Below are 14,463 nucleotides of genomic sequence, written 5' to 3' on the forward strand. Positions count from 1 at the left end.
TCCATGATGTAATTGTATTGATTGGAAACTCGAATACATGTGTGGGTACATAGACAACACCATGTCCCTAGTAAGCTTTTACTAGACTAGACCGTTTATCAAAGATGGTAAAGGTTTCCTAGCCATAGACATGAGTTGTCATTTTATAATGGTATCACATAATTAGGAGAATGATGTGATGTACTAGACCCAACCGTAAGAATATCATTTGATCATATGACTAAGTTTATTGCTATTGCTTTCTTCATGTCAAGTATCTATTCCTAAGACCATGTGATCATGCAAATCCTTGACACCGGAGGAAATGCATTGTGTGTATCAAACGTCCCAATGTAACTGGGTGATCATAAAGATGCTCTACACGTATCTCTGAGGGTGTATGTTGGGTTGGCATGGATCAAGACTGGGATTTGTCACTCCGTATGACGGATGGGTATCTCTGGGCCCACTCGGTAATACAACATCACAAGAAGCTTGCCATCAATGTGACTAAGGAGTTAGTCATGGGATCTTGTATTACAGAATGATTAAAGAGACTTGCTCGTAATGAGATTGAACTAGGTGTGGACATACCGATGATAAAATCTCAGGCAAGTAACATACCGCTGGACAAAGGAAGCTACATACGGGATTGATTGAATACTTGGAATCATGGTTCGACCGATAAATATCTTCGTGAAATATGTAGGAACCGATATGGGCATCCAGGTCCTGCTATTGGTTATTGACCGTAGAGGTGTCTCGGTCATGTCTGGATACTTCTCGAACCAGCATGGTACGCACGGTTAATGTTCGATGACGAGATAGTATTGTTGAATTATATTTCTTGGTGACCGAAGGTTGTTCGGAGTCCCGGATGAGATCTCATACGAGGAGCTTCAGAATGGTCCGTAGGTAATGGTTCATATATGGTAAGTTGGTATTCGAGTTCGGAAGAGTTTTCGGATTTACCAGTCTTCTCATGGAGGTGCTAGAAGTGTTCCGAGGGTCCATCGGGAGGGTCCACCTACCCCGAAAGGCCCCATGGATTGTGAGAGGAAGCACACCAGCCCCTGGTAGGTTGGCCACCCCTCCCACCAAGAGGCCCATGCGGCCAAGGGCTAGGGCAAGCCCAAGGTGGGGCGCCAGCCCTTACCTTGCATGACAAGGCTCCACCTTGGCCGTAGCCCCATCCTAGGGGTCGGCCTCCTCCACCCCTCCCCTATATATATGACAGAAGAGGGAGGCAGCCAACACACCAAGCCTTGGTGGTGCCCTCCCTCTCTCTAGATCATTTTCTCTCCTATCAAGACATGGCAGCGCTTGGTGAAGCCCTGCCGAGATCGCACCACAACCAGCGTCACCATGTTGTTGGGCCGTCGGATAACTCATCTACTACTCCGCCTACACTCTTTGGATCGAGGAGGTGGAGACGTCATCCATCCGTACGTGTGTTGAACACACAGGTGTCGTCCGTTCGGCGCTGGATCGGGACGGTTCTTGATTGGATCGCGAAGACGTTCCACTACATGAACCGTGTTTCTTCATGCTTCCGCTTAGCGATCTACAAGGGTATGTAGATGCACTTCCCCTCTCATAGCTATACATCTTCATAGATAGATCTTGGGTGCAGGTAGGAATTTTTTTGTTTTCCGTGCAACGTTCCCCAACAGTGGTATTAAAGCCAGGTTTATGCGTAGATGATATGCACGAGTAGAACACAAAGTGTTTGTGGGCGTTGATATTCAGATTGCTTACTTCCTTAGTCTTATTTTGATTTGGCGGTATTGTGGGATGAAGTGGCCCAGACCAACCTTACTTGTCCACGTACAAGAGACCGGTTCCACCGACTGACATGTAACTTGGTTGCATAAAGGTGGCTGGTGGGTGTTTGTCTCTCCCACTTTAGTTGATTCAGATTCGATAGAGGCGGTCCTTGTAGAAGGTTAAATAACAACTTGAATATCACCATTGTGGTTTTGCGTAGGTAAGAACGGTTCTTGCTAGTTGCCCATAGCAGCCACATAAAACTTGCAACAACAAAGTAGAGGACATCTAACTTGTTTTTGTAGGGCATTTTGTAATGTGATATGGCCAAAGACGTGATTTGATAGATGTGATGTATGAGATGATCATGTTTTGTATATGTTATCACGACTTCCATGTCGATGAGTATGGAAACCGGCAGGAGGCATAGGGTTGTCTTTAATTTATTCGTGTCATTTGCTTTAATTTATCGCTATGAGTTAGCAATAGTTGTAGAAGCAACAGTTGGTGCAAGAACCACATGACAGCACAATTATTAAGATCATGGTGTCATGCCGGTGATGATGGAGATCATGCCGATGCTTTGGAGATGAAGATCAAAAGCACAAGATGATGATCGCCATATCATGTCACTTATATGATTTGCATGTGATGTTTATCTTTTATGCATCTTATTTTGCTTACGCCGATGGTAGCATTATAATATGATTTCTCACTAAAATTTCAAGATAAAATTGCATTTTACCCAAGTGTTCATCGTTGCAAAGGTTCGTCGTTTTGAAGCACCTCGTGATCATTGGGTGTGATAGACTCTACGTTTGCATACAATGGGTGTAAGCCAGTTTTGCTCATGTAGAACACTTGGGTTAAACTTTACAAGCCTAGCATGTATAGACATGGCCTCGGAACACAGCATACCAAAAGGTCGAACATGAGCCATATAGTAGATATGATCAACATGGAGATGGTCACCATTGAAACCAGCTCATCTCACGTGATGATCGGACTTGGGTTGGTGGATTTGGATCATGTTACACTCACATAACCTTTGGGATGTTGATTTGAGTGGGAGTTGTTTAGTAATATGATTAATTGAACTCATTATCATGAACATAGTCTAAGTTTTGTTTGCAAATCATATTGTAGATCAATGGCTCGCGCAGTAGCTCTCGTGAATTTTAATGCATTCTTAGAGAAAGCTAAGCTGAAAGATGGTGGAAGTAACTATGCGGACCTCCGTCCATAATCTGAGGATTATCCTCATAGCTTCACAAAAGGCTTATGTCCTTGATGCACCGCTTGGTGCTCCACCCCTCTAGTGTCGCCTGTGGATGTTGTGAACGTCTGGCACGTGTGTGCTGATGTCTACTCGATAGTTCAGTGCGCCATGTTGTACGACTTTGAATCGGGACTTCAAAAGATTTTGAACACCATGGATCATATGAGATGTTCCAGGAGTTGAAGTTAGTGTTTGAAGCAAATGCTAGGATCAAGAGGTATGAGACCTTCGATAAATTATTTGCCTGCAAGATGGAGGAGAATTTTTCTACCAATGAGCACATACTCGGAATGTCTGGGTACTATAACCGATTGACTCGGTTAGGAGTTGAGCTTCCGCATGAGACAGTCACTAAAAAAGTTCTCGAGTCACTGCCACCAAGCTACAAAGGCTTCGTGATGAACTATAATATGCAAGGGATGAACAAGTCCATCTCTGAGCTATTCGTGATGCTCAAAGTCGCAGAAGTGAAATCAAAAAGGAGCATCAAGTGTTGATGGTGAATAAAACCACTAGTTTCAAGAAAGGCAAGGGGAAGAAGGGAAAATTCAAGAAGAACGACAAGCGAGTTGCCGCTCCCGTGAACAAACCCAAGGCTGGACACAAGTCCGAGACTGAGTGCTTCTACTGCAAGGGTACTAGCAACTAGAAGCGGAATTGCCCTCAGTATCTCGGCGATAAGAAGGTTGGCAACGTCAACAAAGGTATATTTGATGTACATGTTATTGATGTGTACCTTACTAGCTCTCGTAGTACTGCCTTGGTATTTGATACCGGTTCAGTTGCTCATATTTATAACTCAAAATAGGAACTATGGAATAAACGGAGGCTCGCAAAGGACAAAGTGATGATGCGCGTCGGAAATGGTTCGAAGGTTGATGTGATCGCCGTCGGCACGCTCGCTCTTCAATTACCATCGGGATTAGTTACGAACCAAAATAATTGGTATTTGGTGCCTGCATCAAGGATTAACATTACTAGTTCAAATGCCCGTGCGTTGCACCGAACCAAATATTAAGTATAGCTAGCTCCATAGTATGCATGTCTACTATCATCAATCCACTAGCCGGCCACATATTTCATGGAAGTGATTTTTTCCAATAGACAAACATCGGACATCTCAACATAACTAAGCACGTACCTATGAAACGCTAACAGGAGAATTTTGATTTAAAAATCAACTACTTTTGAGGATGCGAGAACTCGTAGTCCCTATTGTTGTGGTCATGTGGGTATGAGCAAGTAGTAGGCCAGTGTTTTAGGCTCTCAACCCACGTCCCCCACTTCTATCTCTCTCTTTATCTTCTAAATTTTTCAACTATCTGATTTCGGATCATCTTTTGAGGAACGAGTCGTTGATCAGGGCATCTCTCTCTCTCTAATTTGAGCAACATCAAGTCTTATATTTCTTTCTCTCAATAGTCGATCTCTATTTAAGCTACTCTTTCTCTCGTTCTATCCATTTCTCTCTTTATTTTCTTTATCCAGACATTTCAATTTTGGGCCCTCTCTCACCTTGCTCTCTATTTGTTTATCTCGAAAGAGGATTTTGTTTGTGTAATTTCGTACGTATATAGATTGTTGGGATTCATTACAAAGCTACAAGGTGAGACTAATAATTACTATAAGCAAGGTGGATGCAATTTTTCGCCTGTTTTTGCCGGCGTAGATGATGTCCTAGGACGTCGTTCCCTCCTTAGAGGCATCGTCATCGACCCCCTTCACCACCATTGTCACCTCGGTCTCGGGCTCTCATGGTGAAAACCCAATGTTCGACCTCGGCCAGAGCAGGCGTTGGCGGCGTTCTCGTCGTTTCCCTCTTGAGGGAGATGCCTTGGAGGTCTGGTCCTTCACCAGTTTGCGGTGGCTCGGTGGCTTTGCGGTCAAGAGTGTGTGCGACCTCCGACCGGTGAGGAAGTCGGAGCGACGGCTCCAAAGATACAATGTCGTGGAGTGTGGATTCTAGTCGCGTGCGCGGCAACATCGTTAGCTCAGGTGGAGCATGGCCTTAGGGTTGGATGGGAAGTCGGGGAGGTGGATCCAGATAGCACCTTTGTGTTGTGGAGTGTCGTATTTGATCATACAGGGAGCAAAGTCGTCGGCTTGTGCGGAGTGCGGCCTTGGGGGCCGCGTGTGGGAGTTGATCAGGTTTGTAAGCCAGAGTGGCGGATCCAGGTTATGTGGTGGGGTGGAGACTCTTGTCCTTTTAGCAACAGGGAAATCAGCTCGTAAGTACAGAGCCCCGTGGCCGTTGTGTGTTTTGATGTATCAGTTTTTCGCCAGTTTTCCTTATAAACTGGCCAATTCTCTTCTTCTTAATGCAAAGGCAGAGCTCGTGCTGGTTTCTAGAAAAAAAGTGACGCACTCAACATGCCATCGGTCCACCAAAGGAATGTTATGTGGTCCAATACGTATATGTGCTCTTGTGTGCTTCAAAAAAATCCATCGAGCAGGGGTAAAAACACTTATGGGCAAGCAATGGCTCAATCCGGTGCCACCTAACTCCCGCGCGGCTGCTCGCCGAGCCATCAGGGACAGAAAATAAACTCACCAGAAAGCAAGGGCTCGATCCCGAGCCACCTGCTTACGCTCGCGTGCCTGTAGGTCGAGCCGTCACTAGTAGGAGTGATACGTCCCAAACGTATCTATAATTTCTGCTTGTTCCATGATCTTTTGCGTGACATTGTTATATGTTTTGCTACACTTTTATATATTTTTACACATATTTGGACAAACCAACTAACTCAGTGCACCCAGTGCCAGTTTCTGTTTGCTAACGTATTTTTTTTTGCAGGGACTTTTACCCAAATTTCCAGAGTCCCAAAAATCCGAAGAAAATTATATAAAAATCAGCGTGACGGAAGCTTCCGGAGCACCAAAGGTGGGCCAGAGGGGAGCCAAGGCCTGCCCAGGCAGCCTGGCCCCTGGGCACGCCCATAGGTCGCGTGGGTGGGGCCCACCTCCTTTGACGCCCTCCTTTGTCTTATATTGACCCCTCCGATTGGAACCCTTCCATCATATCCAGAATCGCTAATTTCTCCATCATTCCGCCGCCGCAGCGCTTTCGAGATCGGGAGCGTCAGGAGACCTCTTCCCGGCACCCTGTCGGAGGGAGGATTGACCTCCGGGAGCTTCTCCACCGCCATGGACGCTTCCCGGACGTGTCGTGAGTAGTCCTTCTTGGAACATGAGTCCATGACCAGTAGCTATTTGATGTCTTCTCTCCAATCTTGTGCTTAAATGATTAGCCCTTGTGAGTTGCCCTACATGATCAAGGCACCTATGTAATTTTCCTGCTATTTCTATGCTTGGTTTGTCGGGATCCGATGGATTATGAGATTATGTTCACATAGTGATGAGTTATATATTTGATTATCCTTTTATATTATGTTCTTTAGTGCATGCATGTTCTCCGTTGCTCTTTATTGCTTTGGCCGAGTAGTAGATTATAACTCCAAGAGGGAGCGTTATGCATGATTGTGGGTTCATGCCCCCTGATGTCTAGCTTGAGTGACAGAAACATGAGACTAGGGGATGTGTTGATGCCACCAGGGAGAAAACAACGGTGCTTGTGACCGCGGTTGCGACAATTGTTTACCTTACGCAAAGTTCGTTAATGCAGTTGTCCGTTGCTTTGAGTTTACACTTCGGGTGGGGCTCGCAACTTAATACCAGCGAGATGTTCTGGATAGATATCTCAAGGTGGATGATTAGTAAGTAGATGCTAATTAATAAACGGTCTACTTGTCTTGGCATACTTCCCATTACTATTGAGCCTCTAACTTTCAAGTAACATAATTAGTATTGCGGTGCATTTATAATTCTGTCAATTGCCCAGCTGTAATTTGTTTACCCATGCATAGTTGTTTATCGTCTTTTGGGAGAGAGACATCACTAGTGAACATCATGTGAATCCGGTCTATATTACCACCACTTTTTACACCTCCACCATTTACTGCTTTCACTTACTTTTCCGTTGCAATCACTATCACTATTCTCGCTTGTGTTTCGATCCTTTGCAATCTACAAGGCCGAAGAGATTGACAACATCTCTTTACTCATTGGGAGCACAGTTATTTGTTGTGTGTGAAGGTCCATGTCTTCTGCTAGCGCCAGAGCAGCGGACACCTACTTGTTGATCCTCGGAGTCCTCCTGGTTCGATAAACCTTACAGTCCCCGTGTAAGGGAAATCTGCTGCTGACTATATCTCCACCTTCCAGTTGGGGTAACTAACGAGGGGCGAGAACTATATTCATCAAGTCGTCATGAAGCAAATTTCTGGCGCCGTTGCCGGGGACTGCAGTCTTCAAGATAGAGGAGTTGCATGCTATCTTTTACCTTTGTTTTTAGTCTTATTAGTTTGCTTTCTAGTTTTTGCTTTAGAGTCTTATACCATAAACCACAAAAAAATCAGTTGCTTTGTTCTTGCTTGTTGCTGCTACTATGGGTTCCACTAAGAACACCAAGTTGTGTGACTCCACTAGTCACAACAACAATGATTTTACCTTCACTTCTATTGCTGCAATTGCCACTGTGGGTATTTATAAAAGTAATAGACCTTGTGACTATGTTAGTCTTTATGGAGAATTATGCCCTTGGCATGGTCTCCCCGGGAAGGAACCGGATCTTTGGTTTGAAGTTGCTCCTAAATGTCCCCAAACTTGGGAAGACATCCAAACTCTTATAATAGAGAGCAAATCAAATATAGAGGATGACACTACAATTTTACTTAATAGCGATGATATTAATTTTGATAATTGTAGTCTTTCTGAAGTTATCAATTTTTTGCAAAGAATGGCTAAAGACCCCCACACTAGTACACTCAATATTGCCTTCACCGAGCATATTACCAATGCTCTTATCAAAGCTAGGGAGGAGAAGCTCAAGCTAGAGACTTCTATTCCTAGAAAACTAGAAGATGGTTGGGATCCTATGGTCAAGATTAAATTGAATAATATCTCTTGCTTTGCTTTATGTGATGTTGGAGCTAGTGCCTCCGTTATGCCCAAAAGAATGTATGATATGCTTGATTTGAAACCTTTTGATCAATGTTCTTTTGGTGTTCGTCTTGTTGATTCTTCCATAAAAAACCTTTAGGGAGAATTGATGATGTTCTTATTGTTGTCAATGATAATTTTGTGCCCGTTGATTTTATTATTATGGACATTGAGTGTGATCCCTCGTGTCCAATTATGTTGGGATGTCCTTTTCTCTGCACCGTTGGTGATATCAGTGAAATGAAAGAAGGGACCATTAGATTCCAATTTCCCCTTAAAAACTAAATGGAACACTTCCCTCGAAAGAAAATTAAGTTACCTTATGAGTCTGTTATTCGGGCAAGTTATTCTTATGGAGTTGATAGCACTTGATCTTTTTGCATCATGCCTAGCTCAAAGGCATAAAAGAAAGCGCTTGTTGGGAGGCAACCCAATTTGTTTTTACTTTCACTTTCAGTGGTCTTGATGCTTATTACTACTGTAGCAACATCATTGTATCTTTATTTTCAAGCTTTGTGCCAAGTTTTAGCCTCCGATTGCAAGAAAGTTCAAAAGTTGTGACATGCTGTCCAGAAACAGATTTTGTATGCTTGACGGAACAATTCGCTAAAAATCACCAGATCATCTTTTTGATCTGAATGTTTTTACAGTATGCTAAATATAATTTTATTTCTAGCGTATGTTCTGAGTTTTTTGATTTGAGTTGCAGAAGTGTCCCGAAAAAATTATTTACTACCTGTTGTTCTGTTTTTTCCAGATTCTACCATGTTTTGCGTTTTCATTGTTTTGCAAATCTTAAGCTTGCTTTTTCTTTGCAAAAAGCTTTTGGAAATCTTAAGAAACAGTAGCTCTTCATGAATATCTTTATTTCCAGTAGAGAATAAATTATTTTATTATGGGCACTCACCACTCTAATCAGCTTATGATGAGTTTCGTATGAAGGGAGTTTTCAAGTATGCGATGGAAGAACATGAAATAAGATCCAGGAGTGTCAAGCGCTCGAGCTTGGGGATGCACCCATGCACCCCCAGAAATATTCAAGGAGACTCAAGCGTCTAAGCTTGGGGATGCCCCCGTGCATCCCCTTTTCCATCAACAATCATCAGTTTGTCCTTCTCCATGCTATATTTTTATCACTTCATATGTTATGTGTTATGCTTGGAGCGTCCCGCTCTTTACTTTTTTAGTTTGTTTTAGTTTTGCTTGCTGTTCATAACAAGTCGGAACCTAGCCTTCTTTGCTTGGGAGAGAAACACGCTCCATTCCACCCTAGAAAACAACATATGTTTTCATGCTTATCTTTTATGTGTGTTCTTTATCTTTTCATAGCTGATGTCATGCTTAGCTCTTATTTTTCATGATTTATCTTTTTAAGAGCTTTTATTTAGGTTGCTTTTGGAACTCTCTTGAGTTATCATGCTTATCTTGTTTAGAGAGTTGGCTTGTTGCACTGAGTGGTGTGTCTTGCATGAGTAGGTAATTGAGGTTGCTATTTAAGTATAGTAGTAACTTGCAATAGTTTTGAGGTATTGATTTGAGTAATGTTTGGACTATTGGTGCCAAGAGCTTGAGCCTATTAGTGATAGGTGTTGTATTTTGGGATATCCGTGTGTTTTTCAAAAACTAAAAATTAGTTGATAACTCTAGCTACTAGATTGATCGCTAACCTATGGAGGGGTTGGAATATATAGAGTACCCTCACATTACCATGGGTCGAGGATGCACAAGGATAACTAAACCCCCAAACACTCCTCTTGGGGTACTTGTCTCTTTGTGAATCTCCTAGCTAGATAGAGAGTTACCGATAATAAGTGCATGAGTTCTTCGGACTAATGCGAGTATTCGATTGTTGGCACTTCCACCATCCATATTTTGCTAGCCTCTTCGGTACCGTGCATTGCCTTTCTCATCTTGAGAGTTGGTGCAAACTTCGCAGGTGCATACAAACCCTTGGCATGATATGCTCTGTCATCATAAGCCTCATTATACCTTTCCTCAAAGCAGCCACTACACCTACCTATTAAGACACTTCCATAGCCTTTCTGAGATACATTGTCGTGCAACATCCACCATCTCATGACTTGATCTTCATGTTATACATGCTTTTGCTTGATCGAGGAGCCACATGTTAGTTGGGACTTTCCCTTATTATTGCTACATGATACGCTAGTTTCATTGCATATCCTGCTACACTCGCAGAGGCATACATTTGCATACATCACGATAGTTTTCATTTGTCTTTATGTGAGTACTTCTTATAAAGTGTGATGATCTTCTTTTTATTCTTCTAAAACATAGAGTGTTGCCCTTAAGTGAGGAAAAGATCCCAAAGAGGACAAATTAAAAGATCCCAAAGAGGACAAATGAAAAGATCCCAAAGAGGACAAATGAGAGATAAATAGAAAGAGCCAAAGAGGCCACACAAAAAGAAAAAAAATACAAAGAGAGAAGGGGGCAACACTACTATTCCTTTTGAAAGATCCACACTCGTACTCCATTGTTATATTTGTAGTCCATAGAGATTATCATTCATGCATAACTATGTGGGGACCCTTACACTATAGAACTTGGCTTCTATATTCCAATGATGAGCCTCCTCAAATGAGCTCTAGGTCTTCATGAGCAAGCAAGTTGGATGCACCCCCACTAGTTCCATTGGAGAGCTTACCTTAGCTCATATGTGCATCCGTTGCATGGCAATCCCTACTCCCCACATCATATCTATCATTTGGCTTTCTCTCGCCTATTGTTGTCCTCATTGATGTGAGCCTTTCACATCATTTTTGTCTTCCTTCCCCATCATTATTCTATTTGCCATCCTAAGTGCCAACATATCTTGCTTGCGCTCATCCATTGCATGGGTGCTCAAAGTCGAAAGGGAGAGGATCATTTTTACTTGTGCCTGACTAGTGGTGTGGGGATGAGTCAAAATTAGATTCCGAAGGAGACCAAGTGTGAAGTTTAGTATATTGAGTTCTCAATTAAAACATATTTTTATGCTCTAAACCCATCTCCCACTTCTTGCATGCAAACACCATTTGGAGACATTCGAGTCACGGACAGCGAGAGCTCTTGCACCTTTATGTTCTTACTTTACTAATTTCAATACTAGATATAGAATCTTGCCTCTTATTGTCCTGACTTGAATTTCATATCTCGCTTGCTTTACTTTGAAGTTCTTATATGTGTGTTAGCATGTCACCACAGAAATTATTTGTGTTATCATTTACCTACTCGAGGACGAGCAGAAATTAAGCTTGGGGATGTTGATACGTCCCAAACGTATCTATAATTTCTGCTTGTTCCATGATCTTTTGGATGACATTGTTATATGTTTTGCCACACTTTTATATCTTTTTACACATATTTGGACTAACCTACTAACTCAGTGCACCCAGTTCCAGTTTCTGTCTGCTGTTGTCTTTTTTGCACGGACTTTTACCCAAATTTCCAGAGTCCAAAAAATCTCGAGAAAAATATATAAAAATCAGCGTGACGGAAGCTTCCGGAGCACCAAAGGTGGGCCAGAGGGGAGCCAGGTCCTGACCAGGCGGCCTCCCTGCGCGGCCTGGCCCCTGGTCGCACCCACAGGTCGCCTGGGTGGGGCCCACCTCCTCTGACGCCCTCCTTTGGCCTATATTTACCCCTGTGATCGAAAACCCTTCCATCATATCCAGAATCGTGAATTTCTCCATCATTACGCGGCCACAGCGCTTCCAAGATCGGGGCGTCACGAGACCTCTTCTAGCACCCTGCTGGAGGGAGTATTTACCTCGGGAGCTTCTCCACCGCCATGGACGCTCCCCAGACCTGTCATGAGTAGTCCTCCTTGCACCATGAGTCCATGACTAGTAGCTATGTGATGTCTTCTCTCCAATCTTGTGCTTCAATGATTAGCCCTTGTGAGCTGCCCTACATGATCAAGGCACCTATGTAATTTTCCTGCTATTGCTATGCTTGGTTTGTTGGGATCCGATGGATTATGAGATTATGTTCATATTGTGATGAGTTATATATTTGATTATCCTTTTATATTATGTTCTTTAGTGATTCATGCATGTTCTCCATTGCTATTTATTGCTTTGGTCGAGTAATAGATTATAACTCCAAGAGGGAGCGTTGTGCATGATTGTGAGTTCATGCCCCCTGATGTCTAGCTTGAGTGACAGAAACATGAGACTAGGGGATGTGTTTTTGCCACCAGGGAGAAAACGACGGTGCTTGTGACTGCAGTTGTAAGGATTGTTTACCTTACACGAAGTTCGTTAATGCAGTTGTCTGTTGCTTTGAGTTGACACTTTGGGTGGGGCTCGCAACTTAATACCAGCGAGATGTTCTAGATAGATATCTCAAGGTGGATGATTAGTAAGTAGATGCTGATGAATAAACGGTCTACTTGTCTTGGTGTACTACCCATTACTATTGAGCATCTAACTTTCAAGTAGCATAATTAGCATTGGGTGCGTTTATAATTCTATCAATGCCCAACCGTAATTTGTTTACCCATGCATAGTTGTTTATCTTCTTTTGGGAGAGAGACATCAATCGTGAACATCATGTGACTCCGGTCCATATTACCACCATTGTTTACACCTCCACTATTTACTGCTTTCATTTATTTTTCCATTGCAATCACTATCACTATTCCCGGTTGTGTTTTGATCCTTTGCAAACTACAAGGCCGGAGAGATTGACAACCTCTCTATACTCGTTGGGAGCAAAGTTATTTGTTATGTGTGCAGGTCCACGTATTCTGCTAGCGCCAGAGCAGCAGACACCTACTTGTTAATCCTCGGAGTCCTCCTGGTTCGATAAACCTTACAGTCCTCGTGTAAGGGAAATATGCTGCTGACTACATCTCCACCTTCCACTTGGGGTAACCAACGAGGGGCGAGAAGTATATTCATCAACTCGTCATCAAGGAGCCACCCTAGCAGCTCCTTGCGACCACCAGCAAGACCTTTGTCGTGCCTCCTCTTCTCCTTCCTTCTTCTATTTTCTCCCTCACGTCACCTCTCTCTGTCCCAACCCATCTCCATCGATGCCAGATCTGGTCGAGACGATCCGTCCCTCTTTTTTTCCCGTGCTTTTCTTATCGCGGGTAGATTTCAATAAATATAAAGGCTATTTTTTAAAAAAGTGTACATACGGACCAAGAATACCTATTTCTTTTATTAGTAGGTATAGATATCTGGATCTTGTTTAATGTGAAACGGTTACTCATTTAAATCATAGAATAATGGTTGTTCTATTTATATGAGTAATATATTTTATGGTCATGGACCCAATGTGAATGGTTTATTCTTGTTGAAATCTCGATAGTGATGATACACCTTTTCATAACATTGATGCCAAAATATGTAGAGTTAATAATGATAGTACCACTTTCTTGTGGCACTACCGCTTGTGTCATATTGGTGCAAAACACATCAAGAAGCTCCATGTTGATGGAATTTTGGAACCATGTCTCATGGGCAAGATGACGAAAACCCCATTTTCCGGTACAATGGAACGGGCAAGTGACTTATTGGACATCATACATACTGATGTGTGTGGTCCAATGAGTATTGAAGTGCGCAATGGATATCGTTATTTTCTTACCTTCACTCATGGTTTGAGCAGATATGGATATATTTACTTGATGTAGCACAAGTCTAAAACGTTTGAAAAGTTCAAGCAATTTCAAAGTGAAGTTAAGAATCATCGTAACAAGGAGATAAAGTTTTTGCGATCTGATCGTGGAGGAGAATATCTGAGTTATGAGTTTGGTATTCACTTAAGACAATGTGGAATTGTTTCACAGCCCACTCCACCTGGAACACCAAAACGTAATGGTGTGTCTGAACATCGTAATCATACCTTATTAGATATGGTGCATTCTATGATGTCTCTTACCGATTTTCTACTATTGTTTTGGGGTTATGCATTAGAGACAGTTGCATTCACTTTGAATAGGGCACCATCTAAATCTTTTGAGACGACACCGAAGGAATTATGGTTTGGCAAGAAACTTAAGCTTTCATTTCTTAAAGTTTGGGGCTACAATGCTTATGTCAAAAGGCTTTAGTCTGATAAGCTTGATTCCAAAGGGGAGAAGTGCGTCTTCATAGGATACCCGAAGGAAACAGTTGGGTATACCTTCTATCTCAGATCTGAAGGCAAGGTCTTTGTTGCCAAGAACGGGTCCTTTCTATAGAAACAGTTTCTCTCGAAAGAACTGAGTGGGAGGAAGGTAGAACTTGATGAGGTTATTGAACCATCGGTGAAATTAGAGAGTAGCATGACACAAGAAGATGTTTCTGTGACGCCTAAACCAATTGAAGAGGGAGATAATGATGATGATCATGAAGCTTCAAATCAAGTTATTACTGAACCTCGTAGGTCAACAGGGACGCGTACTGCTCCTGAGTGGTACAATAATCCTATCTTGGAGGTCATGT

The sequence above is a fragment of the Hordeum vulgare genome, chromosome 2H (assembly GCF_904849725.1).
Source record: "Hordeum vulgare subsp. vulgare chromosome 2H, MorexV3_pseudomolecules_assembly, whole genome shotgun sequence".
In the NCBI taxonomy this organism is placed as follows: Eukaryota; Viridiplantae; Streptophyta; class Magnoliopsida; order Poales; family Poaceae; genus Hordeum; species Hordeum vulgare.